The sequence below is a fragment of the Prionailurus bengalensis genome, chromosome D2, assembly GCF_016509475.1.
Source record: "Prionailurus bengalensis isolate Pbe53 chromosome D2, Fcat_Pben_1.1_paternal_pri, whole genome shotgun sequence".
Taxonomy (NCBI): Eukaryota; Metazoa; Chordata; class Mammalia; order Carnivora; family Felidae; genus Prionailurus; species Prionailurus bengalensis.
Window position 1 is genome coordinate 58,828,236 of NC_057351.1, and position 26,211 is coordinate 58,854,446.

At 49.5% G+C, this 26,211-nt stretch overlaps 1 long non-coding RNA gene across 1 annotated transcript; it reads left to right on the forward strand.

Annotated features, from left to right (window-relative positions):
• The first annotated feature begins 503 nt into the window (after positions 1-503).
• On the forward strand, positions 504-18,050 carry LOC122493144. The gene is made up of 2 exons (XR_006299832.1): positions 504-10,257; positions 17,763-18,050. It is a non-coding gene; the product is annotated as an uncharacterized LOC122493144 (long non-coding RNA).
• The last annotated feature ends 8,161 nt before the right edge of the window (positions 18,051-26,211 follow it).

Here is a 26,211-nt window from a genome sequence, read left to right on the forward strand (position 1 = left end):
CCTTCAAACATGTCTACCCTGAATCACGGGCTGAAATATATTTTGCATGATGACCCAGCATATACACATACACACATCCTTCTGAAACAAAATTTCAGTAAGCAGTACCTATACTTACATATGTGATGTACCTTGGTATTTTATTTTCTATTTTATTTCATTAAATTGATTTCATGACCCAATAATGGATTGCAACCTGCATTTTGAGCAACATAGGTCTTATAGATGATGACTTATCCTTGAAGGTGATTGAAGAATATGTTATCCACGAATAACAAAATTCAGATGAACAATGGCAAAAGCTGAACAGACTGGCTGTATACTTTAAATGCTCATAGCAGGGGTGCCTTGGTGCTTCAGTCAGTTAAGCCTCCAACTCTTGGTTTTGGCTTTGGTCATGATTTCATGGTCATTAGATTGAGCCCCACATAGGGCTCCATGCTCACAGCACAGAGCCTGCTTTGGATTCTCTCTCCTCCCTCTCTCTCTGCTCCTCCCCTGCTTGCACTCTCTCTCTCTCAAAATAAATAAACATTAAAAAATAATTTCTAGAAATAAAATATTGAAATAAAAACAACTCAATGGAGTGGTTAAGCAGTTGATAACACTGCTGAAGAAGGAATTAGTAAATTGGAAAGCGAATTGGAAAGTACCCAAAATGCCTCTCACAGAGTTACGGTCATGGAAAATATGAAGAAGTTAAGACATGAGAAATAAAATGAGAAGGTACAATAGAGATATTAGAAATTCCAGAAGAAGAGAACAGAGAGAAAAGAGAGAGAAGAAATATAAAGATTCAATGGTGGCAAATTGGTATTGAATGCAAAAAAAAAAAAAAAAGTTTTCAGTAAGAAGGAACACAACTGGTTTCCCAAGCAGAATAAATAAAAAGAGATTTACACCTAAAACCATTAGTGACTCTGCAGAACATTTAAGAGAAAAATCTTACAAGCTAGCAGCATAATGACAATCAGGCAACAGGCTTCTCATTAGGAGCAATGGAAACCAGAAGATAAATAATTATAGCCTCAAAATTCTGAAGGAAAATAACTGTCAACTTAGAACCCAGGGGCGCCTGGGTGGCTTAGTCAGTTAAGCATCTGACTCTTAACTTTGGCTCAGGTCATGATCTCACGGTTCATGGGTTCAGTCCCCTCGTAGGGCTCTGCATAGACAGTGTAGAGCCTGCTTGCACTCTCTCTGTCTCTGTCTCTGTCTCTGTGTCTGTCTCTGTCTCTCTCTCTCTCTCTCAATAAATAAACTTTAAAAAATTATTTAAAAAAATTTTTTAAAAAGAAAATTCACCATCTTATAACTACTATAGGTATAATTAATTGATTCGAGCAAGATAATCAATGGATGCTAAAATCCCTGGGTCAAAAATATTTAGAGGACAGGATATTCACAGTCTCAAATCCTGCCCCTACCCACATCATAATGTATTACTCAGAGAGGGCAAAGGACACCTTTACAATGGAGAATCTTGAATGATGCTACCTTAAAAATGATCAAACGTATCATCACAAATAATGAGAGAAACTGATATCATATGCCTGTTGATATGATGCACTGAGAAGGAAACATCACCTACATGGTATTCCTGCCCAAAATGTTTAGCCTGAATTTAACCATGAGGAAACCATTAGATAAATCCAAATTGAGGGACAATCTGCTGCCTGGACTTTTCAAAACTCATAAAAGACAAAAAACAAAAACAAAAACAAAAACCTTGGAGAACTATTCCAGAATAAAGGAGATTAAAAAGACAAATACAATGAAAGATCTTACATTGGGATGAGGGAGGGGCAGTTATAAAGAACATTACTGGGAGAATAGAAGGGTTTTGAATATGAACTCATCTATCAGGCAAATGTTAAATTTCCTGAAAGTGATCATTACACTGTGCAGTACAGACGAATGTCCTTGTTCTTAAAAGATATCTGAAGTATTTAGGGATGAAGTGTCATTTATGTCAGCAACTAACACACAAGTGTTTTAGAACAAGAAAGGGAGAGTTAAACCAAATGTAGAAATAGTTACAAATTGTTCATCTGTATCAGAGTGTATGAGCATTCATTGCAACAGTGAACTTTGCTGTACAGTTTTAAATTTGTCAAAATAAAAAGCTGGAAGAATAGAAGCAGTTTCAAAACAAATACAACAACACCTAATGAAAGAATGGATCTAGTCAATGATAGTAAATGGCTGTTAAAACCATTAAGTGAAAAGCTGATGGAGGGAAAAAAGCTGAACGTGAACTTTATAATGGATAGATCCAGCTGACAGCAACTGAGCCCACTGATTAATCTTGATATTTAAAAAGAAAAACGATGAGGAATTATGTGGTCCTGACGTGATGCAGTAGGAAGTTCACACCAACTGTAAAATATTCTAGCCAAAAAATCAAATCTGAAGCCAAGCAACTCTGGAATCTACCATTTTAAAGGGACAGAGAAACATGTTAAATGATACCACAGGGGTGCTATCAGCAAAATCCAGAATGAAGGAAATTCCATAGGACAAATGGCCCACAGTTTCTTCAATAAATAAGTTGCAAGAAGAGGAAAGAAAGTATAGCCTAGGAGTGCCTGCATGGCTCAGATGGTTGAGTATCAAGCTCTTGATCTCTGCTTAGGTCATGATCTCACCCGTGACAGGCTCTGTGCTGATAGTGCAGAGGCTGCTTGGGATTCTGTCCTCTCTCTCTGCCCCTCCCCCACCTCTTTCAAAAACAAAATAAACATTAATAAATTTTTTAAAAGAAATTTTCAAAAATTTAAAAAGAAAGTGTAGCGTATAGAACTGAATAGATATTTGATGAGAGTAAGGAATTATAGTTAATTTTTATTTAAGTGAGATAATGCTATTGAGGTAATGCTAAAAGTGTCCTTAACTTTTAGAAATGCATGTTAAATCATCGACAGGTGAGGTGATTTGATGTCTGTGTCCAAATAGTCCTGGCAGATAGAAGAAATAAGATTGGCCCTATGTTGATAATTATTGAAACTAGTTGATAGGTAGAAAGATCTTTTAAGGGACGTCTGGGTGGCTCAACTGGGTGAGCATCTCACTCTTGATTTTGCCTCAGGTCATGATCTCATGGTTCCTGAGTTTGAACTCCATCAGGCTCTGCGCTGATAGCAGAGGGATTCTCTCTCTCTCTCTCTCTCTCTCTCTCTCTCTCTCTCTCTCTCTCTTTCTGTCTCTCTCTCTCTCTGCCCCTCCCCCGCCCGTGCACCATGCTTTCTCTCTAAATAAATGAATAAACATTTAAATCTATCTATCTACCTATCTATCTATGTATCTATGTATCTTTATATTTGAAACCCTTCAGAATAAACTTTTAACAAATAAGTAAACCCAAGCCACTCCAATATTTTCCCAGTATATTCTCCCAAAGAAGGCTCTTCAGTGTTAGAATGGTTGTTCCCTCACAAGTAGTACACAGGTTGAGACCAGAGAAAGAATTCCAAGTGGAGGGTAAAACCCCAGGCCATCATGGGGGGCCAAACCCTCTTTCAAATGCAGTGCTATTTACTTAGGGGGTGAGGGGCTCTGTCTTGTGTGTCTTAAACCAGACTGTTCCCTGTTGGGTGGAAGCAACATATTACACCTGGACAGCTCCCTGCCTCAACCTAGGTTAAGAAACGAGATTTGTAAAGACTAGTAGGTTGGATCCAAGGCAGAGGGAGGAAGTAAAATTAGATGTCTCTTTTTGTGAGGCTTGGATGAGGTTGAGGTCTGAGGTCAGAGGTCAAGGATGGGGCTGGAGGGATGGGCGTGTCACTAAGGTGAGTGTGCTGTGCCAAGACCTAAGAGGCTTTGGGAGCTGACCTTCCTGGCCTTCATGCCTTTCTCCTTGGTGCCAGTTCTCTGGGATGGAGACAGAGCTCCTACCCATCTCCCCCTCAACCCCCCTGCCCATCTCCCTCCCACACCATTCTCCTCTCTTCTCTGTCCAGTTCTCTGATCCATTTCCATTCTCTCCTTCCTCAAGCCCCTTCCTCATCTCCATTTGCCATTCCCTGTCCTCCGCCCTGCCAGACACCCCAGTTCAGGGTCCAGGAGAAGGACAGCTTTTATGTGGCTTGTAAAATTCTATTATATCTGTATTCAAAACCTAGCAGCTGAGAAACACTGGTAATAAGCGTGTTATTAAGCGTGTAAATACACTTCCACTCCAAGGCCTCTAAGGGGCAAGGGCTGGATTCTCAGGCTGGGCATCTCCCCTGCTTGTAAGTCCCTCCCCACCTGGCCTCCACCCCAGACTTGGACCTTGTGCCAGGGCCCAGGTCTCCTCCAGTCTCCAACCACCACTGTCCTGCAAAACCCAGACTCTTGGAGAAAGGGGGCGGGGGAAGGGGCCGAAGAAAAAAAACATTAGGAAAAAAACTCCCACCCAGAGAGCATTCTTTCTGCAGCACTCAGGAAAAAGGATGTCTCACAGGGGACGGGAAGGCGAAATTTTTTCACATCCAAATGGATTGCAATTTCCCTCCATTTAGCACCTGAAGGTAATTAGCTCGAAGAGACTGCCGAGTGCGAAACACGTTCACGGAACATTAACTCTCACACATTCTCCAGTTGCAGGGAATTAATAGGAAAGATTAAAGTTTAAAGAGAGCAAAATGCCATTACCTCGCCAGCCACCTCTCTCCGCGGCAGTCTCCAGCCCCCGAAAACCTTCGGCCAGTGCTTGGGCCGGGGCTCGGGTCTCAGCCTCCAGCCTGGCTGGCTGGGGCATCTGGGTGTGCCTCACCAAGAAGGCTAGCATGTGCTGATGTGCACGCACGTGTGCAAAACAGGGCAGCTCTGCAAGGCCAGTGCAGCCCCCCTCCCATCCCCGAGAAGTTTGGGGTGGACAGGGCAGGTGTGTTCTCATAGGCTGACTCCTGGCATTGGTGTGTATGGTGGCCCTGGGCGGGGGCGGATGGGGGAGATACTAGGAAGGGTTATTAGCTTGGGCGTGCCCTGTGATTTCGGTGCAGAGGGCGAGATCTGGCAGCTTGGCCGGCAATAGAGAAATGGGGGGTGTCAGTCCCACCTTGGGTGTGTAGAGAGGCACTGGGTAAAGTGATGGAGAGAGTTGCTTCCACTCTTGTGCGGCAGGCAGGAGCCACAAACATACGTGTGCATGCATACGCAGGCTCCCACGACCACACACAGACGGCCTTTGTCACTCTGCTTTTTTCAAAGTTTATGTAGGCTTCAAATTGGAAAGGTTTCTGTGTTGCTTCAGTATTTTAGGAAAAGATGAAAGACAGAGAGAGGGAGACAGAGAGAGAGTGGGGGAGAGAGAGAGTGAGGGAGAGAGAGAGGGGCAGAGGCAGGCAGGAGAGAGAGAGCGCGAGATGAAATTGAGACATGGAAGAATTTATTGCCCAGAAAATTCCATTCTGCTATCTGATTCAAAAAGTCCAGTCCCCCCAGCTTCGGAAAATCTATTTTCCACATTTTAATACCCTGCAGAACAGTCCTCATAACTCATCCGAGTGTGTTAAGCACAGTTTTATTAGATCTGAAACAAATTTTGGTGGGGAGATACTATAGGTCATTAACCATGGAGTAATTTTATCCTTGTTTCCCTAATGATGCCATAATGGCGAGCGAATTTCTTAACTAAAGACCAAAGAACATTTTGAAGGTCAGTTTCATCTGTGAGCTCCTTCAAGCGCTTCTCAGAGAAGATTGGAAAACTCGCCGATTTTTTGAAGAGTCATTAATAATGTGAAAGCTGAAAGCACCCTCCATTTGCGTTCCTGCTTTTTACCTTTTAATTTTATATCGTCCCCGCTCAGAGCCCCGCTCCCACTCCCTCACCCTCCTCTGGACCTCCCGCCTGCCTACCCACCCCACGCAGGGAACAAGGCTGCCCCATACCAGGTACCAGGCTAGCTGTGAGGGGCAGACAGGGGCTGCAGGAGGGGAGGCAGAAGAGCTAGAGAGGCCAGAGCCCCAAAGAGATGGGGGCCTTTGCTAAATTCCCAGAATGTGGTGTACTGTGTGAGGGTATTGTTATAGGCATGGTACACGTGTGCGTGTGTGCATGTGTGCAAATGTGCAGTGCAGGGGACTGGGGTCTCTGGATTGCATGCTGGTTGTGCACACACATGCTAGGGACCAATGGGGACTTAGTAGTCTCTATAGGTGGGTGCCCTCTGTTGGACGCAGGTGGGGAAAGAGAACTGGAAACCAGCACTGGGTTCAGTGGCTTGGGCAGTGGGTCAGCTGGGGGACTTGAGGTATCTCCCAACAGAGATGGACAACACGTGCAAGGCATGAAACAATTGATAGCGCATTGTGAGCCCTGATTATAATGTGTGCACATGAGCGTATATGTCCTGGGGGTGGTGAGGTCATCAAGGCAAGAGCCCCAAGGGCCCTCTCTACTGGCAAATATTTAGACACTTGAAACAGTGACCATTGTCTGCCCATCCCTCACTCCTTGGACCACTCAATCCTTGCTCCCCAGGCCTGGAGCCCTTCATTTGCCCACTTTACTCCCTCCTAATCTCCAGTCTCTGGCTCCTTGGACCCCCCCCCCCCCGCCTCCCAGTTCCACCCCTTCCCCTGAACACTCCTCCCCCCAGCTCCTCACCTATCTGATGGCTATCATTGCAGGGTGCCCAGCCAGGAGCCGGGGTGGGACAGCATCTCTGTGTGTGTGCAGGTTTGGGGAGGAGGGGGCGGTGTGGTGACACTCCATGCTCCCAGATGTGGTGGCAGCGATAATTCCAATTTTATGCCTTTGTTATGGCTTTAATCACTTTCTTTATGCGTTTTGTTCCAGCGATCAGGGAGAGACACCTGATAGGCAAAGAGGATACCAGGGGAACCATTTTTATTTGGAATGTGGTGAGAAGTCTAATTAGAATCTGAATTCTGCTGAGCCTTGAAATGGCCAGCACTTTATCCTGATCGCCTTAGATATTGTTTCGAGTCAATCATCTGTCATGGTGCGGCAGGAGAGCCTCTCCCTTCACACCGCACCCCTCCCGCCACGGGGCCAGCCCAGGCACACTGGGGGAGGGGAGGCTCAGGCTTCGGCCCTCGTAGGGATCTGTGCCTCCTTCTGGGGAGGGGGGGGGCTGTTTGGTATAGCCAACCCTCCATTGGTGAGGGCTGTCTTTGCTGGGTGCTGAGTTTCAGTTCATGGGGGTGGAGAGAGGGGCTGCAGGAAGAGGGGCCTGAGAGGCCTGTATTAGAATTAGGAAATACTGAGGTGAGGCCAAGCTAGTCTGGGGCACCTCCTAAATGCTCTCAGTACACTGACCACCCCACCTCCTATCAATGGCTCACAGCGACTCTCCTCTCTTTACTGTCCCCTGGACATATTGTATCTCTGCCACCTGCTCACTGTCCCTCAAACTCACTGCTCCCATTGCCAACCCCTCCCTGACCAACACTTGCCACACGTTCAGCTCCTGGTCTCCGACTTTCTTCCCTCCAGTCCTGCCGCTGGACCACCAATCCGGCTTGTTCTGCCATCTGTCGAGTCCCTGGACTGGTTCCACCTCCTCCAGAAAGCCTTCCCTGACTACCTGAACCCACACAGGTGAGCTCCTCGAGAGGTGAACAATTACAACACAGGCCCCCATCTGGCGATGGCCGCGCTGACTGCCGACACTCCTCCCACAAGACCCCGCTCCATTTATCTTTCTCCTGCCTTCAGATGATTTCCAGTTGTCCTCTCTCTTTTTCTAAACTGTTTTGGTGTGTGTGTGTGTGTGTGTGTGTGTGTGTGTGTGTGTCCTAAATCTGCTCAAACCCTTTTTGAGCATAGCAAAATGTAAAGTAGAAATAAATATTACTCTGAATGATAATTTCACCTCCCCAATCACATCTTGTGCTCCCAAAGTCTGACCATTTCTTCCCTGTATCCTGCCTTTTCCACTAACTATAAGCACACAGGACCAGGCACAGAGTGGGGAGCTGTGCATTGCCTCCAGAAGTCAGAGATTCACGGAAGCTTTCTGCTTCCTGCTTCCCCTCATACATAACCCCCAATACATACCTACTATGTGACAGATGTAGGCATAGTTGGGGGACTATTAGTAGCCAAGGAAGTGCCATTTCTGGCAGGAAAGAGGAGCATGTGCTCTATGAATAATGTTTCCATGGGAGATGGCCAATGTGGGTCCTTTTTAGATGGTTGGGGCACTCAGTGGCCCTCTAGCCACTTAGTGTGCCCCATAAAGCAGAATGTCCTCATTGATGTCAGTATCACTGGGCCTCCTGGATGGTCACTGCCCTCTCGAAATTATCTATGTAGCCAGGGTACCTTATGTATGGTCCAAGGGGCAGTGTGACCAGATGCTGCCATAGAAAAATACAGACTCAGAGGGTCCCCAGAATACCCTTCTCAATCTGCTCACTTCCCCATCCCTATCTGGACCCAAGCTTGAATGCAGTCCTGACTCATTTTATTGGAGGATGGTCTCTTTCCCTCCTTGAACCTCAGTTCTTCCTGGTCCCTGAGCTGTGGGCAAGGAATGGGGATGGCACTAACCATAGTCCAGCAAATCATGGGGCTTGTTGGGAGACGGTTCTCTGGAATGCATTGCCAGGACTCTATTCCTTTCTCCTTCCCAGCAGCCCCTATCCGGAGGCATGGCTGTACTGACACCACACTGATGGATGGAGAGTGAAGAGATACAGGGAGATGGAGAAGGAATCCATAGCCAAGGGTCCTCATTTATAGGGGAAGGCAGGACAGTGGCCGGAGGGACTTAGGAGCAAGCTTCCTAGTGGGAAATTGCAAGCTGCCATTAGCGTTTAGGTACAAGTTAATATATCTGAGGGAGTGTGTGGTGTGTGTGTGTGTGTGTGAGCGCGCACGCACACGCACACACACACACACACACACACACACGCATGTGATGGAGGGTCAGTAGGTGAGGGGTTAAGGTCCCTGTAGGGAAGAAGCAGAACGCTGGCACACTTGGTCTGCCCATAGAGAAGGGTGGGAGTTCAAGGGTGGCTCATGCTCCAACTACTGTTTCTCCATCTATACAAATAGTGGGGAGATGAAGCTCCTGGCCCAGGGAGCACATGTGTCGGGTGAGGGTGGCGGGCGGGAGGACAGAGATGCCAAAGCTACTAAAGGCCTAGTCTCTTCCCATCTCAGACACCCTCAAGGCACTGTCCTCTTTCTACATCCAGAGCTCGGCTGCAGTGGGGGGAGATGAAAAGGAGGAGAAACTGTTGGATAAAAAGAAATTCAAAAAAAAAAAAGTAAGTGAAATATTCAAACTGGAAAGTGATATTATAGAAACTGCAGCCCACGGCTCAGTGCATTCAAATTTATTCAAACTCGGCGCCTGACAGTGATGGATGCAGCAGCTTTTCCCACAATATGGAGAAGGCGCGGGGGCATTTAGGACTGCGGGTCCCCTCCGGGAGGGTGGGGGCCCACACCACCTCCCATGCTTTGCTCCTCCTAAATGGGAATGAGGTTCTGGGTCCTGTCCCCTCTACTTCCTAAACCCCACGGTTCCGGGGATGCTGGGGGACCTGGGCATCGCTGGCCCAGGTGCTGGGGTATGGCCCAAGATAGAGGTAGCCAGCTGTGGAACAGAGTGCGCTCTAGTGCCAAGGAAGAGGGTGGTCAACCCTTTCCAGGGGATGACCCGACGAGGGTGTTACCTACATCAAAAAGAAGAGCGTGGCTATGTGGTTTGTAGCCAAGTAAACAGCATGAACCTTAGAAACCCCTGAGTATGCTGAGATCTAAGGGTCTCAGGAATCCCAAGTCAGGGGGCATTCGGTCCCAGTGGCTCCCACTTTCCTGCCCATTGACTCCCACCTTTGCTCCATCCAGGAGAGGGACAGGAGGGCCTCTGGTGAAACCTCAAATCTGGGGGCTTGGTGTGAGCAGTGGGCAGGTGATAGACTACCCTGCATGCTGTGCCCCGGAGTAGCCCTTGCTCCCAGGAGCACCCTCCAGCCTCACTTCTCCCCCGACAAGGTTGCTCCCGGCCTCCCGTCCAACCTCTTGACCACCAGGCCCCACTTCTGATTCTCAGGCCCCATCCCCTGGGAAGCCTTGGAATACCAGTCACTCGAGGAGAACTACCCATCTCCTGGCTGCCTTGTCCACTGCACTCTCCCCCCGAGTCTCTAACCCTCCTTCTCTGTCTCTTTCTTCCCCTACAGTCTCTCCCAAATGTAGCCACAATGCAAAGCTCTCCACTGTTCTCTCCAGTCTCTCAGGAGATCTCAGTCACTTGGGAACTTGCAGCTGTCACCCCCGAGCAGGTAATGGGAGCACTGATCTCTAACCCCCAAGCTTCTCTTGAGATCCGAGCCCACAACCCAGGCAGCGCAAGGCTCATACTCAAAAAGCAGCCTGCATGCCTCTCCTAAAGCCAGCAACAGCATGTGACTCCCACTTTGTTTGTAGCCCTGTTGCCCACCCACTTACCCTCACAGAAGCCTTGGAGCCCCTAGTCCTCTGCCGTCCTCATCTCTACTTTCAATTAGGGTACAAATTCAGAGATGCTTCCTTATTTCTTTGGTACCCATCTTTGCCTCGCCATCACCACCGTCTCCAGGAAGGCCCTTATCACAGCTCTCCCAAGCCTCTTCACTTCAACCAACAAACCCTGTTGAGTGCAAGCCATGCACCAAGTCTCCAAGTGTGGCTTCTTTCTCCCAGCGGGGCTCTCTGCCTCTGAGTTCCATGTCTCCAATTGTTCTACACACTGCTGCCAGATTCATTTTCCTAAAGCACAGCTCTGATCGTGCCACTCTCCTGCTCAAAAACCTTCAATGGTTCCCCACTGCATACTAAATAAAGTACAAACTCCTGACTCCTATATTCATGGCTCCTTGTGACCTGGCCCCTTCCTCCCCCTCTCTCCAAGACTTCCCATTACTCTCCTTCATGCTCATACTTGCCAGCCAAATTGGACTCTGAGTGGTTCCCTTGCACACTCCCCACCCAGCAACTTCCCACCTCTGTGGGCTGGTCCATTCTCCTCTTCTGCCTGCGATGCTGTCCTTCTGGGATGGTATCACTGCCCAACACCCAGCTTATCTCTGCCCATCAATATCCTAATTTTCTGCAAGACCTGATTCAAGTAAAGCCATCTTCTGAATACTCCCTATAAATTGCTTAGCAAGGTGCCTGCTGGTTTTGTTGTTGTTGTTGTTGTTCACCACCACCAGCAGCAGTGGTTTCTCTTCCCTGTGAAATTTCTAGTCCTCTACAGCTTTCTTGGCTCTTATTTTCCCAATAGTCATTACTAGAATGTTTGCCCTACAGCTGTCCTGGACTATAAACCTCTTGAGAGCCCGGCCTAAGTAACGTTCATTTGAATCGTCCTCAGCCCCTGGCCCAGGAGGCTCAGTAAACGTCTGTTGAATAAATAAATGAATGAGTGAATGAATGATGGAATGAATGAACCAATACAGAAAGACTGGCTTGGACATGACTGTGTGACACAGACTTGGCTCTTCTGAGCCTCCATTTCTGGGCAGTGACCACCTAAAATTTCCCTGTCATTACTCCTGGCCCTTCTGACATGTGTCCAGGTGAGCTGGGACATGCGTGTGCAGGTTATATGACAGGTGTGTCACCGCTCTAAAGAGAGAGAGGAGTGTGGCAGAGTTCAGCCTTCCCAACTCATCAATCAAAGGGCACTTACTGACAGCTCTTGAGAGCTGGCTCCAGGCTCTGCTGGGGTTGGGGGCTGGACGGGTGGGGGATGAGGCCTGCCCTCTGGAGGTTCACAGTCTAGTTGCTCCTTCACTCCTCCTGGGACTTTCAGGCCACAGGAAGTCAAAGGGCTCCACCAGGGACTGCGGACAGGGATGTCATGCTGATGGGTGGGGTGAGCCCTTTCCTCCAAGCTGCCCTGAAATGCTACTTAATCCAGAAGTGGCTCTTTTACCCTCCTGGTGTAGATCTTAGTGCCCCATCCCAACTGGAGCTCCCCTGGGAGGTCTGTTGCCGTCTGCAGAATTCTCCACCACAGAGGCCAGAACCGCACAGCTTGAAGCTGCTGAATGGATGGGTGGATGGGTGCTGTGAATAGTTGACAAAATAAATGAGTAAATGAGCAACTAGCTAAACACACGGATGAACAAAGTGCTGGGCAGATTGGCAAAAATCACAGTCGGCATTCACTGAGCATCTACTATGTACCAGGCACGGTGCTAAATCCTTCAGCTGCATTGACTCATTTCATCTTCCCTTCAGCCCTTGGGGTAGGAGCTATCAGGACCCTGCAAGGGAGAGGCAACTGCTGCTCAGGGGAGTGAAATAAAGTGTGAGAGGCCCTAGCTCTGCAGGGAGGAACCTTGGTCCCCTGCCCCAAACTCTTCCCGGCAGGGGGCGTGGGGGGGGGTGTCATCTGCTCCCTCCCCAGACCACAGACCACAGGCCCTCGGCGAAGGGTCGGGGAAGTGAAGCTCCTGGGGAGGAGGCTCACAGGTGGTGGTGGGTATTGTGGGGTCCCCGTCCCGCGCGCACTGGGGTTGGGGCGGGGTGGGGGGAGCTCTGGGCCCCACGTTTTCTCTCCGTCCCCCTGGGAGATTAGGCGCAGTTCAGAAGAGGCACAACCGAGGAGCCTCTGTTTCCCAAAAGGCGGCTTCCCAGCCCCCCTTCACCCACCTCCATTGCAAGAGGGAGCGCCCTCTCCCGAGGGGTCCCCGGCGCTGGGGGGCGCCCCCTCCCGCCGGCCCCCCGCCCTGGCGGCCGGTCCCTCCCCTCGCGGCCTGATACAAACAAGCGCGCTAAACTCCGGGAGATTTACAGCGGGCGGCTGGGCGGCGCGGGCCCCCGGCCGCCGGTGAGATATCTCCAAACAGCGCACTAACCACTTTCCATTTTATACCTCACCAGCTTTATAGCATCTTAAGGATTTCTGTGCACGGCTGGCTTCCCGCCCAGGGAAAAAACCCAGCCTTGTAAATAAATACTAAATATATATGAACAGAGACGACAGCGAGGGCCGCGGAGGAGGGGGAGGGGCGGGGGTGCCGCAGGGTGGGGGTGCGGGTGGCGGCTCAGGGCCTGGCGACCGACGGGGAGGAGGGGGACAGGACATATTGGGGTGTCCGAGACAAAGGCGACAGGGAAAAAGCACTTGACAGGCAAAGTGAGGGAAACTGAGACAGCGCCAGAGAGGGAGGCAGAGAGAAATGGAAAGATGGAGGCTGGCTGGAAGTGCTCCGGGGTGTGTGTGTGTGTGTGTGTGTGTGTGTATACCGAGGACTCCCTTAAAGCCTAGGGAGAAAGAGAAGGCTCTTCCAACCCTGCCTCTCTCCTTCCCACAATTTCTGAGGGGTTGGGGCTCAGGGATGGTATTACCATCCGTGTGTGTGTGTGTGTGTGTGTGTGTGTGAGAGAGAGAGAGAGAGAGAGGTGTGTGTGTGTGTGTGTGTGTGTGTGTGTGTGACAGGAGTATGTCACGATGTGCTCCAAGGAAAGAGTTTATGTTTGTGTGTGTGAACCCATGTATGTGCAGATGTGTGTTTGGGGTGTTTGGTGTGGGTAGGACTGTGCCCAGTGGGCACTGGGCTTTTGGGGGGGAAGAATGCCTGTGGTGTAGTCAGGGTGCGAAGCAGGTTTAGGACATATTGGGGGTGGCGATGAGGCAGGCGAGTTCGGAGAATGCGTGCAGCTTTGACGTTGAGTTGAGGGCTGAGCAAGCATATGTGATCAAATGTGTTTGGGTGTCTTGAGGTGTGTGGGGATCTGGGGGGAGATGAGTCGTGAGCTCAAGTAAGCCAGGGTGGACCTTCAAAGGAGCATGTGTTGGGTCTGGAAGCAAGTACCCACTTGTGTGTTGGGGTCTGTCAGGGGTGAGATATGACATGCTACCAGGTGGTTGCATCACCTCTTCCTCATCCTCCCTCTCTGAGTCTTTCTAGGGGCTCTGGGACTCTCTGCCATGGCCACCAAAGAGAGGGTCCCCAGTGCTGACTGAAGCCCCATACTACCCCAGCCCCCAGCTCTGAGGTCTCTGGACAGGAGCCAGATTTGAACCGGGGAGCAGGAGGGAACATCCTCTCCCCTCTCAGGGGACCCAGCGATCCCTTTTTGTTCCCCCCCTTGTCTTCGATATTAAGTATTCAAACCTCATTTACATCCTTATTTTTCAATTTGCTGCCACAGTAGTTTAATTTATTCGATATAATTTCTTTTTCTGAGGGGACATTAATCATTGCCCTGTGCTTTTGGGCGCCTGTGGGATCTCTGCGTGTGTATGTGTGTGCGCATACGCATCTGTTGGGGGGGGGGGGCTCTGTGGGCGAGTGTGCATCTGCGTTCGTGTGTATCTGTGCCTGCTCACACTTGTGTCTGTGTGTGAGTGAGGTGCAAGTTTGTCGTGTGGGTGTGAGAGAGAGTGTGGGTCTTTGTGAGAGGGTTTTGAGTGTGAGAGGGTCGGGGTGGGGAGGAGGTGTGGGAGGGTGGTGTGAGTGTGCTACATTGATCGGGTCCTCTTCCTCCTGGTCCTTCGTAGGATGTCAGCAAGAAGGGGAAGTGGGGCACACTTGAGGTGGGGTCCTCCCAGTACCCCCCGTCAGCTTTCCCTTCTTGAGAGTGTGCCCTGGACAGTTGTAGCTGGAAATGTTCTAGAATCCCTGGTCTCTGAAGAAAGAGAACTGAAAGAGGTGGAAACACACAGAGATAGGGAGAGACAGACAGATGAGAGAAAGGCCGGCCACGGCAAGGGAAGAAAGAAAGAGGGGGAAAGAAACATGGAGAATGATGGAGAGAGACGCAGGAGAGAGGGAGAAGTGAGCAAGCCGGCAGCGTCTCAGCCCATAAAGTCCCTGGAATGGGAGGAAGGGGCGCGAGACTCCCGCCTCAGCTCAGGCCCAGTCATGGCTCAGTGCAGTGATGGGGGGCGGGGGGGGGGGGGGGTGGGTGGGGGTGGGAGGACTGGTTGCTCCCAGGAGCTGAGATGAGTGGAGTGGCTTGGGGGAGGCTTGTTTGGAGAGAAGAGGCAAGAGGAAGGGGTAAGGGAGAGGGGGGGAAGAGAGAAAACCCCTCTTGGTGATATAACTCAGGGGAATGAAGCCAAGGAAAAATTCCAGTGTTGTTGAAGGGATAAAAGGGAGGAAGCTCCCAGATGCTAGCTCCCCTCTCTACCCTCAGTATATCTGGGCAAATCCATGGCTTCCTAAGACCCTCTTTTGGTCCCTAGCCCCTGAACCCCTCAGTTTTCCTTCTCTGGCATGTTTCTGGAACTGCCAGGAGCTAATGGTAAGGTCACCATGACATCTCACTTAATCTTTGTAACAACCTGAGGTAAGAGTCGGTCTCCCCACTTCAGAGAGGAGGAGAGGAGAGGTCAGAGCTTATCCAAAGTCCAGAAGAGGTCCAGAGCCAGGATTTATGGCATATCTGCCTGAGGGCCCATGCTGAGATTTCCCCCTCCCTCAGCTGCCTCCTAGGGTCGTGTCCACCCCAAACCTTCCTTTCTCAGCACTATACAGGTATGACACACACACAAAACAATATCTGGGACCCAAGGGTAAAGGAGGTGGCCTTTTGGGGGCAGGAGTCAGGAGGCTGGGGGTGACCTACTATAGCCTTAGCCCAGCTACCCCCAGCTGTGAGGACATTGAGGCCCAGGACCTGAGTGCCCCCAGGGCTCATATGGACCCTGTCTTTCCTCTCATCCAAGGGTCAAAGTCCCCTTAAAGATCCCTTCCAGGGGGCGTCTGGGTGGCTCAGTTGGCTGACTTCGGCTCAGGTCATGATCTCACAGTTCGTGAGTTCAAGCGCCGCATCGGGCTCTGTGCTGACAGCTTGGAACCTGGAGCCTGCTTTGGATTCTGTGTCTCCCTCTTTCTCTGCCCCTCCCCCCACTTCTCAAAAAATAAACATTTTAAAAAAATAAAAGAAAGAAAGAAAAGACCCCTTCCAGAAGGTGGAGGCCAAAACCCACTTAGGCTTGGACTGGCTGACTGCTTGGGGCCTGGTTTCTCCACCCAGGACCAGTTTCAAACAGCTATGACCTGCCCATTTTAGCCTTACCCAGATAGTGGCCCAAGGCTCAGGGTTTAGGGAGAGAAGCTTCTTTCTCTGAAATTATAAAAGTGAAATTTTGAAAAATGGTCTGAAATTGGACTTCTTGAGGTCTATAGATTTAAATAGTCTAATACCAAATCCCTATGATCTGAATGTCCCCAACAACCAAGCATTTGAGTGCATAGGTGGGACCTAGGGCTGATGATGAGCATCTAGGTGGGAAATCCGAGATGGAAGAGTCTGCATCATTCCAGCCTCAGATCTTCAGCCCCACCCCCACCTTCCTTGTGCTGTCTCCCAACCCAGAGAAGCCGTTCTTTGATCCTTACCCTCCAGGAGTTGGTCTCAGGCCTCACACCCAGGCCCCAAGCACAGACATGTCACACGGAAACCATCACCCACTAGGGTCAGTGATAACTGGGTGTCGGCGAGAGAGGGGGTCCCTGGGCATGTGGGGAGGGGGCAAGGGGACAGGCCTGGGGCCGAGGAGAAGGTAGCGCGTTCATTTGAATAATGGGCAAAATCAAATTAATTCTACATTAAATAGTTGTGAATAAAGGGTTGAAGTCAGCAGTTTCAAACTTGTTTTCCTTAATTACTTTCCGTGTTTAATGTCATTAAGAAGATTAAAAATTCATTAACAAGAGTACTAAAGTGGCAAATCAGGAAAGTGATCACTCCAGGTTAGAAACTCCGCTGAGGCCGCACAGTGAGCCTTCTGCAGGGGGCATGGGTGGGGGTGGGGGCCGAGAGGGTTGGGGACAGACAGGCACTCACACACTTACATACTGATACACAACAGCTCCATAAACACACGTCCATAATATCGGTGGGCATCCACACATGGATACACGCACACTCAGACATTTTCACTCATCGATACCCAGGACTTCTGTGATTGTGGGGAGACAGTGTTTTGGGGTCTGTAGCTAATCGGGTCACAACTCCATAAATCCCTCTCCTAAGAAGGGAATTAAAGATCAAACTTTCCTGACAGACAGTGCAAGGTCATAAGAATCAGTGTCAGCTCAGTGGTGTCCGAGTTCACTTTCCTGTCTCCTGGTCTTGTCTGTCTGTCCCTGTCTCCCCTCCCTTCGCCATCCCTCCCTCACTAAAGGGCTCTCTCAGGGCAAACCTGATCAGTTTCCTGGGAGGAGCTGCTGACTTTGAAGCTTAATTATGCTGGAAAAGGATCCCCTTTGTCTCCTTAGCTTGTTGGGGAGGGGGGAAGAGTCATGTTACCTCTGGGAGAAGAAACAAGGAGACAAAGGGTAACATGGGTGGGGAAAGGAGAAGGCAGAAACAGCTGGGGAAGTGGCACCCAAGTGTCCTGGTCTTCAGAGTGGATCCTCACTCAGTCACCCATCGCTAACCTCACCCTTTCACCCTGCCTTTTCGCCCATCATGTTGGCTAACCCCCTTCCTCCCCAGTGCCATACTTTACCCCCTTCATCATGAAAGGACCCTCCTTGAGTCAGGACAATGTTCCCTGTGGCTATCACAATCTCTGTGACTGCATTTCTGTTTTTTTCTCTAGGCCCCAAACTCGGGACCAAGTCCCTGAGGGGGTCTAGGCTGCCTTGGGTGCACCTGTGCCTTTGTGGCTATGTTATGTGTCTGATGGCTGTGTTGGTAATTGTGTGTGTGAGTGTGTGTGGGTCTGGTTACATGCGGAGAACCATAGTCTCAGCTGGAGAACTCCGTATGAATCATAAACAAGTACACCTGGACAGCCTTGCGATTCTAATGGAATGAATTCCCTCTGATTTTATAGGTGGGAGAGCCAAACTCTGGGAAGATGAAGTTCTCCTCAAGAGAAATGAAAACCTGGGCCTACACAAAAACTTGTACAACAATGGTTGGAGCAGTATTTTCCATAATGGCCCAAAAGTGGAAAGAACCCAAATGTCCATCAACTGGTGAATACGTAAATAAAATGTAGTATATCCATACAATGGGATATTATTTGGTCATGAAAAGTAATGAAGTACTGATTCATGTTACAACATGGGTGAATATTGAAGACTCTATGTTAAGTAAAAGAAGCCAATCACCAAAAAAACCCAAACACCATGCATTCTTTTAGTTCCTTTACACAACGCGTCCAGAGTCGGCAAATATACAGAAAAAGAAAATAGATTAAGAGTTGCTTAGATCTGGGGGTGGGGAGTATTGGGGGAAGAGGAGAGACTGCCAATGGGTATGGGGTTGGGGGGAGATGGTTCAAATGTCCTAAAATGTCTCACAGTGAGGGGTGCTGGTTTGATTAAGCGTCTCACTTCGGCTCGGGTCACAATCTCGTGGTTTTGTGGGTTTCAGCCCCACGTTGGGCTCTGCTGCTTCAGATCCTGTCTCCCTCTCTCTTTGCCCCTCCACTCTCTCTCTCTCTCTCTCTGTCTCTGTCTCAAAAATAAAAAAACATTTTCCAAAAAATTTTAAATGGCTTACGGTGATGGTTGCACGACCCTGTAGATCTACTAAAAACCATTGACTTGAACACTTTAGATAGATGAATTGCATGATATGAGAATTATATCTTGATAAAGCTGTTATTTTTAAAAAGTAACATGACTTGCTTAGGGTCTCCCAGCAACTGGGAGGTGACACTCGTACTAGAATGTGGTCTCTTGACCCTAAGCTCGGTGCTCTTTCCACGAGCCCTACAGTGTCTCAAAAATCTTGCCATGGAGACTCGAAGGCCAAATCCTATATGTGCAGGGGTGTCCACATCACATCTCGGCTTTTCTGTGGGGTTGTCAAATTTCTGTCTCTGAGAGTGCGACTTGTTATGTGTGTGCACATAAAGATTTGTGGTCTCACAACTGTGTGGGCCTCACCAAGCATGGCTCTGCACATCTGCGTGTAGGCCCGTGGGTCTCTCGATTGTGAGCGTTGTCTGTGCCCATGAACTTCTGCTCGCTGGCGCACCGTGTCTCTGGGTGTTTGCATTTGCAGGTATATATCAGGTTGTTCCCAAGTCTCTGAATGTCAGCGCATGCGTCTGGGCCCACGAAGCCAGGGGACTTCATGGGAGTCTGTGTTCATGTGTTCTTGCATGGCAGTGTTTCTACCTGTGTAATGTGTCTCAGTGGGTGCCCATGGATTTCTTAATGCGTCAGCCTACGAGTCTGGGCTCATATGCCTTCACCTCTGGGGCTCTGCCTGTGATATGTGTTAATGTGTCAGTGCATCTGTACACATGTCCATCCACATGTTGGTATGCTGGCATCCACACAGGTCCATCTGTGGGCGTTTGCACCTATGTGGCAGGGGCCCATGGGCCTGTCCATCTGAGTCTGTGTGTCTGAACCCCTCCCGCAGGCACCAGTCCCAGAAGGCGCCTGCCTCCCCACCCCCGCCTCTGACAGCCGTGGAGAGAGCTACACAGTAAATTCATGGCCGCCCGGCTGGGAAACAGGCGGCTGCAATGGAAAGGAAGCATGGATTTGCATATTGAATTAAAATTAAGAGCTAATTATGCAAATAAATTATGACATTTGGCAGGAGAATTTGCTTCAAGATCATTTATTACGTTCTTTTTATAACAGTGTGAGCATTTAACGGTCAAAGACAATATTTTAAGGGAAAATTAACGCAAGATTATTAACCTAAAAACAATTCCACATTAATGAGATGGTGAGCTGGTCCCCCCCACACACCTGGGCAGGTCTAACGCCTAGACTGGGAAGGCCTTTTTCTCCTCCTCTCCTTCCTTCTCCCAGTCCGCAGGGGTGCAGGTGGCAGGGGGCTGGGAAAGGGTGAGTGTGCCTGGGTTTGTATTTCTCAATGGGGAGGTCTTGCTGAGCTGAAACTCCCACCTAAGATCGGAGCTCTGGGCTGCATTTAGGAGGCCACACAGAGGATGAGTTAAGCCCCACCCCCAAACATGCCTAGTCGTGAAAAACATGATCTTGGCCTTGGGAAGCCCCCATTCTAAGGAGAAAGACAGAGCCCCACCGTAGAAATGGCTCTGTAAATACCAGTTGGATGGGACCTGGAAAGTAGGGATTAAACAGTGTGGTTGTGCCCCACCTTATCCAGCCCCCTCTCCCTCCTCCCAGATTCCCTGGTGTCCTCCAGTCACTCGGTGCTCCAGAGCTCTGAGCTCTACATCCCTCCAGGTCCCATTGTCTCGATTTTCCCTACAACCTTAATCTGTCAGCCTCGCTTTCATTTTTGCGAAGTGGCAAGGAGAGCGGGGCTCTAATCTGGGTTTCCCTGGGATGCCCTAACACATCCTACATCAGTGGGGAGTAAGCCCCAAAAGAAGTGGTGGGTGATGTCATACATGGGCCCCAATTTTCTCTTTGCCAGTGTGTGTTTGTGTGTGTACATGTGCGTGTATGGCATCTACTCTACTGACCCCTGTGCAAGCTCTGTGGTGCGCAGACTCTTAGGGCAGACCTTTGCAGTGTGGTTCCGTGGAAGGGAGCCCAAGATCTTCCCATGGGCTTCCCTGCTAGGTGAAAGCCTTTGGTTTCCGGAAGGCCCCTGTTCCGATGCAAACAAGCTCCACGGGAGACAACATGGTATCACCTGCCATCACATGATGCCAGTATTTGGTTCTTCCTAGAATGGCCACAGGAAGGGACAGCCATTCCTCATGCTTGGCTATACCTCCAGGCCCAGCATTTCCTTTGGGTTGTGCCAAACAACTTTGAGACAGGGGCCGGGTATCGCTGGGGCAGAGCAGGGTGGTGGAAAAGACTGTGGCTTTGGACTAAGAAGACCTGAGGTCATCTCCTCTGCCATTTACTGGCAAGTCCCCTCTCCCGCCCCCATGCTGGGTGTCCACCCTTCTCCACCCTGTTGTGGACTTGGGAGGCTGGCCTGCAATCTGCATCTGCAGGCTCCCTTGGGTTTGACCAAAAGGGGGCGCCAGCGAGAGATGAGAGGGAGTTGGAGTTTACTCCTTGAATCCCTTCTGTGCTGGCTGCTGCTGCCTCTCCCTGCGGCCCTCCCTCCTGGTTCTGGTCACCCGGGTTGGTCATGGCTTCCCGCTGTTACCGGCCCTGTGACCCTGCATCACTACTTCCACTTTTTCTAATCCTCGCCCCTACTTTTGTAAATAGTTGTTTTATTAAACTCTCCTCAGATGAACCAACAGAGTATACTTCTTATGTTTCCCGTTGAAACTCTGGTTGGGACATTCCCAGAGCCCCTCAACCTCCTCATCTGTAAAACAGGAATGGTAAGATACAGCTGACAAATGACTAGTACACATCCAGGGAGATCATGTGTACCAAGGGGCTTTGTGATTTTTAGATCCCAGATCCGAACGCATGTTTCCAGGTAGAAAACTAGACCAAGAGTTAGGCGGATGTCAAAACCACCTCTGCTGTGAAGATCTTGTGTGCCTTTGGATGACTCATTTTGCCTCTCGGGGTCCGATTTCTCACTGACAACATGCGAGGCCTGAACTCCTAACTTTAAGGGGCAGTTGTAGAAAGTGGTGATTCTATGTTCGTTTTGCTGTTGAGAAAAAAGAGGTCGGGTGACATGCCCAAGGTCACACAGCAGGTTCGTGGCCATCTGCCTGAGAATCTATCTGGGGTGTAGGAGCCTGGGTGGGGTCCATTGTTGGACCTTGGAGTCCTGATGGAGCAGACAGGCCTGGCCGGAGGAGCCCAGGGCTGGGGGCCTGTCCCCACGTCTGACTGGCTCACTCTGCCTCCGAAGGCAGGGTGGACCATCCCCTGGAGAGAAAGGGTGGGATTATTAATAACGGCGCTAATAAGAGAGAGAAAACAAAGCCAGCAGGGCCTGAGCATTTTTTAAATAAAGAAATTTCCCTCATCTCGTGGTTAATTTAAAAGGTTTATTTCTTGAAATGAACCCTCTTCATCAAACCCCCGATCCTTGAAGATCGGAGGCGACTGCGAGTGCCGGTAATGAATTGATTTGTAACGTGAGCGACACGGCGCCCTCCCGCCCGTGCCCACTGCGGGCCTTTAATCTGCGGTGTTTAAGGGGAAATGAGCTTCTCCATCTTTTGGCCTGAAACCCAGCACCAGGCACCGGAGCCAGCAGGCAAGGCCCAGGCACAGTAGATGCCCCCAACCGGACGGGTCCGGGTAGCAGGCCACCAGCTCCCGGCCCCTAGCACCTCTTTCCCTTCCTCTTAGGAGGGAATCAGAAGAGCCCCTCAAACCGATACAAACCAAACCACACGGACCCACAATCAGCTGAGCAGATGTACCGCCATACCCACACGCATGGTTTCACTGAGCCATCATCAGACCACGGCTGCGCTTAACTGCACAATCCTCAACGTCACATAAATGGTCTTCCTTCAGGTAGAAGAAGCAGAAATAGAGTTACACAGACCCCCTCTACTTATTATCATAAGCATCCGTAGAACTGCCTCCAGGCCCGGACATCCAGCCACACGGGAGCACATACTCTGGACAGAAGACCTGCATTTCTACAGGCACGACAATGAATTTGGGAATATTTGGCAATGCAGAGGTAGTGGCATGGCGTGGTAGGGACTCCATGGGCTTTGAGCCATAGAGCAGGATTTGAATCGAAGTCCCATTAATTCCAATCCGCTAGACCTTTCTCAATCTTGATCTCCTCATCTGTGGAACTAGAGCAACATCTCCCTCATGGGGTTCTTGTGAGGGTGACATTATGTATCGCATGTAAAATTGTTAATATACAATTTTATTATTACGTAAATTGGTAGCTTCATGGGGGCACCTGGCTGGCTCAGTTGGAAGAGCACGAAACTCTTGATCTTGGGGTTGTGAGTTTGAGCCCCATGTTGGATGTCGTGATTACTTTAATACATTTTTGTTTTAAAACTTCAAAAACATTTAAATCGTGGGGCGCTTGTGTGGCTCAGTTGGTTAAGCGTCCAACTCTTGATTTTGGCTCAGGTCATGACCTCACAATTTGGTCTGTGAGATCGAGCCTTGCATCAGGCTCTGTGCTGACTACACAGAGACTGCTTAGGATTCTCTCTCTCCGCCCCCCCCCTCTCTCTGCCCCTCCTCTGCTCACATGTACATGTGCATGCACACACACCCTCTCCCTCAAAATAAATAAATAAATAAATAAATAAATAAATAAATAAAATTAAGACAATTTTTTGAATTGTTAGCTTCATGAAGACAATAACATTTGCGAGTGAAGTAATATATGTCGAGTATTTAGAACTTTGGCATAGGGTAGGTGCTTGGTAAATGCTAGCTAATAGCATACTCGTCACCCTCTACTGGATCCTCAACACCTACTACAGTGCTTGGTATACATTTTAAAGTAGAGTTATGTTAAATTATCCCTCACACATCGTTGATATTAATGGAAAGGTAAGTATGAGAAAGAGAGAGGTGCAGTAACATGATCACTTAGTGAGTGAATTGAACCCTCTCAGCCAGCCTTTGAGATTATTCTAATATGTACCCATTTGCAAATGATGAAGCTGGGCCCCGAGAAGGTAAGTGGATTGCCCAAGGTCACATAGCTGGTAAATGGAGAAGAAGGGATTTGAACCCAGGTAGCCAGACTCCAGAGTCTGCTTGCGTTATGAGTGATGTTGAAAACAAAAAATTTCAGGAACAGCCTTGCTCTTTAGGGGGACCCATGTGTGCTTGGGGCAGAACCGGGTACGCCTGGAGACTGCCTCCTTGGAAGTCACCTTGAAGCTCCCACCAATCCCCTCCAAGCTGTAGGCCAGAGGCTTGGAGTCATCTCTGGTGGCGGGTCTGCGGCAGGTAAATGAGTGATGCTGGCTCTGGGTGGCTCTCAGACCTGTCGCCCGGCTAGAGTTTTTCTGTGCTTTCAGCTTCGCCACCTCCTCTGCCTCTAACTGATCTCTGGTGCCAGTCTTGACTGCTCAATTTTGAAGTATGTGTGAAGTGGGTGAACCCAAACCCAAAATGGCCCTGGGCACATGCACGTGGCCAAATACTGCCTTCTACCTTCCACCTTCCTGCTTTGGCCACTGCCACATTTCCCACCACCACTTGGAGGCCAGGAGAACCACCACAGCTCTTCTCCTTGTCCTCATGGTCCCCTTCTTGCCCAGGGAGTGAGACAGCTGAGACAGTGGTTTGGTCACAGGCTGCATTCAGGTTGGAGGAGCCACAAATCTTCCACATGGCCTCAAGGCCAGTCTTTATGTGGGTCTGACTCTCCTGGGCTTCTGAAGGGCTCCTCTCTTCCTCCACGTTCCACGGCCCCTTCCCAATCTCAGTCCTGGAGACAGTGAAGGCTCACGGGCCTTCCTGAATGGCCCTCCAGGCATCAGTTCGACCAGAGTCTCAAGGTAGCCCCAAGAAGTGAAACACCACGTGCCCAACCCAGGAAGACTCTGGGGGCCTCTGCCCATGCCCATGCTCCTCTATACATCCACGTCTCTCCTCATTCTGCACTATGGCACTGAGTGGGCACAGGGCGGGGGCGAGGGGTACGTGCTCCCCTCCTATGACTTCCTAGAAGAAAATCATTTTTTGTAACCGTTGGAATCCTGATTGAGCTGTCAAAAGTACATGAAACCAGCCACATGAATGGTAAACTATCCATCAGTCACAGGCCTATTTGTTCTGAGACAGTATAAACATCACACATTTTTCTTCAAAATAGAAAATAATACTTACCCCATCACATCCAGGTAATGTGGTCCCCACCCCACCAAGAAAACTTATTGGTCACACTGGTCTATTCCCTTCTCGTCTCCCAAATCTTTCTATTCTTTTGTCCACCAATCCCACTTTCCTGGAAGCATTACCTCAGTTCTGCCTTTCAGCTTTCTCTCTGTTTAAAACCAGATTTAGCACCCCCTCCCCCAAGTTAGTAAATGTTAAGGAGAAACAGGAAGCAAATCACCCTTGAAGAGACAACCTAGTTTGGACCCAACACAGATTCTGGTCCCTTGAATGAGCACTGACACAGACAGATGTACGGTCAGTCCCTATTTGCCTTCGGAGAGTGTGATGAGGGCCCCTCTGGGCCCGCCTAATGCCTGCCCACTGGCCTGGGGTGATGGCGATGAGAAAAGGGGTTCACCCACCCTTTTAGGTAAGACCTCTCCCCCTGCAAACCTCGGCAGGGCTTTGTCCCTTAGAGGGACTCTAGAGTCAAGGGAACATATGACAGGAACCTGGGTATTTTTTGAGCCAGCTGAAAGAGACCACAGCTCTCTCTCTTACCTCTCCTCTAGGCCTCCATACATTGGTTTCCAGAAAATTCCATCCTGGGCAATGACCCCAGGTGGCAATAACAGATAAGTAGGGATGGATGGATGGATGGATGGATGGATTGGCAGCAGAAGAGGCAGACAAATGATGGACAGAAAGACAGACACGTACATGCAAACACACCCTGACATACACATCCCCACACCAATCATAGAGACACATTCAGTGCAGCATAGGAGTTAAGAGTAAAGGCTCTGAAGGCGTCCATTTAAATCTACCTGCCCCGCTTGTCTTGAGGCGTGTGACCTTGGATAAGTTAGTTGACCTCACTCAGCATGCCTCAACAGAAGATGGGAGTAATAGTAGGGTCTACCATGTGGGGTGGTAGGAACTCGGTGATAGCTTTGGTCAGCACAGTGCCCAGCAGAGAGGAGTAAATGCGCAATAACTCATCACTGTCACTCTTATCATCACGTTGCACACACTTGGCGCACACACGTAACCACTCATGGGAAGCAGAACCTCTTGCAAACTCAGATAACACACACGCAGGCAAAGGCGCACACACTGACAGAAATATAGGCTGACATGCAGAGGTGGCACAGAGTGGGGGTGAGCAGTGCACTCAGGAGCCACAGTTCGAACCCAAGCTCGGCTGTTTGCTGGCTGCGTGATTTGGAGCAAGTTACTCAACCTCGGTTTTCACATCTATAAGCTGAGAATCATCATCCTAATAATAAGTTCCTCCTTGATAGGATTATGGTGACGGACAAATGAGTTAATATTTATAAAGCACTTAAAACACTGTGTGACACATAGTAAACACTGCGGGTTTGATAAACACAATAAATCTCACAACCTCGCAAGCTAATACCTGTCTAGCTCCTAGAGTTTACAAAGCGCTTTCACAGGCATAATAATCTTATTAGATCCACCCAATAAATTCGCAGTCAGGATTATTATCATCCTTATTTACAGAGGAGGAAACTGAGGCTACAAGAGGTTTGTACAAAGCCCGGCAGCCTGCGAACGGGCAGGTGGTGGGTAATCCAAGTCTCTCGGCTTTAAGTTCCGTGATCT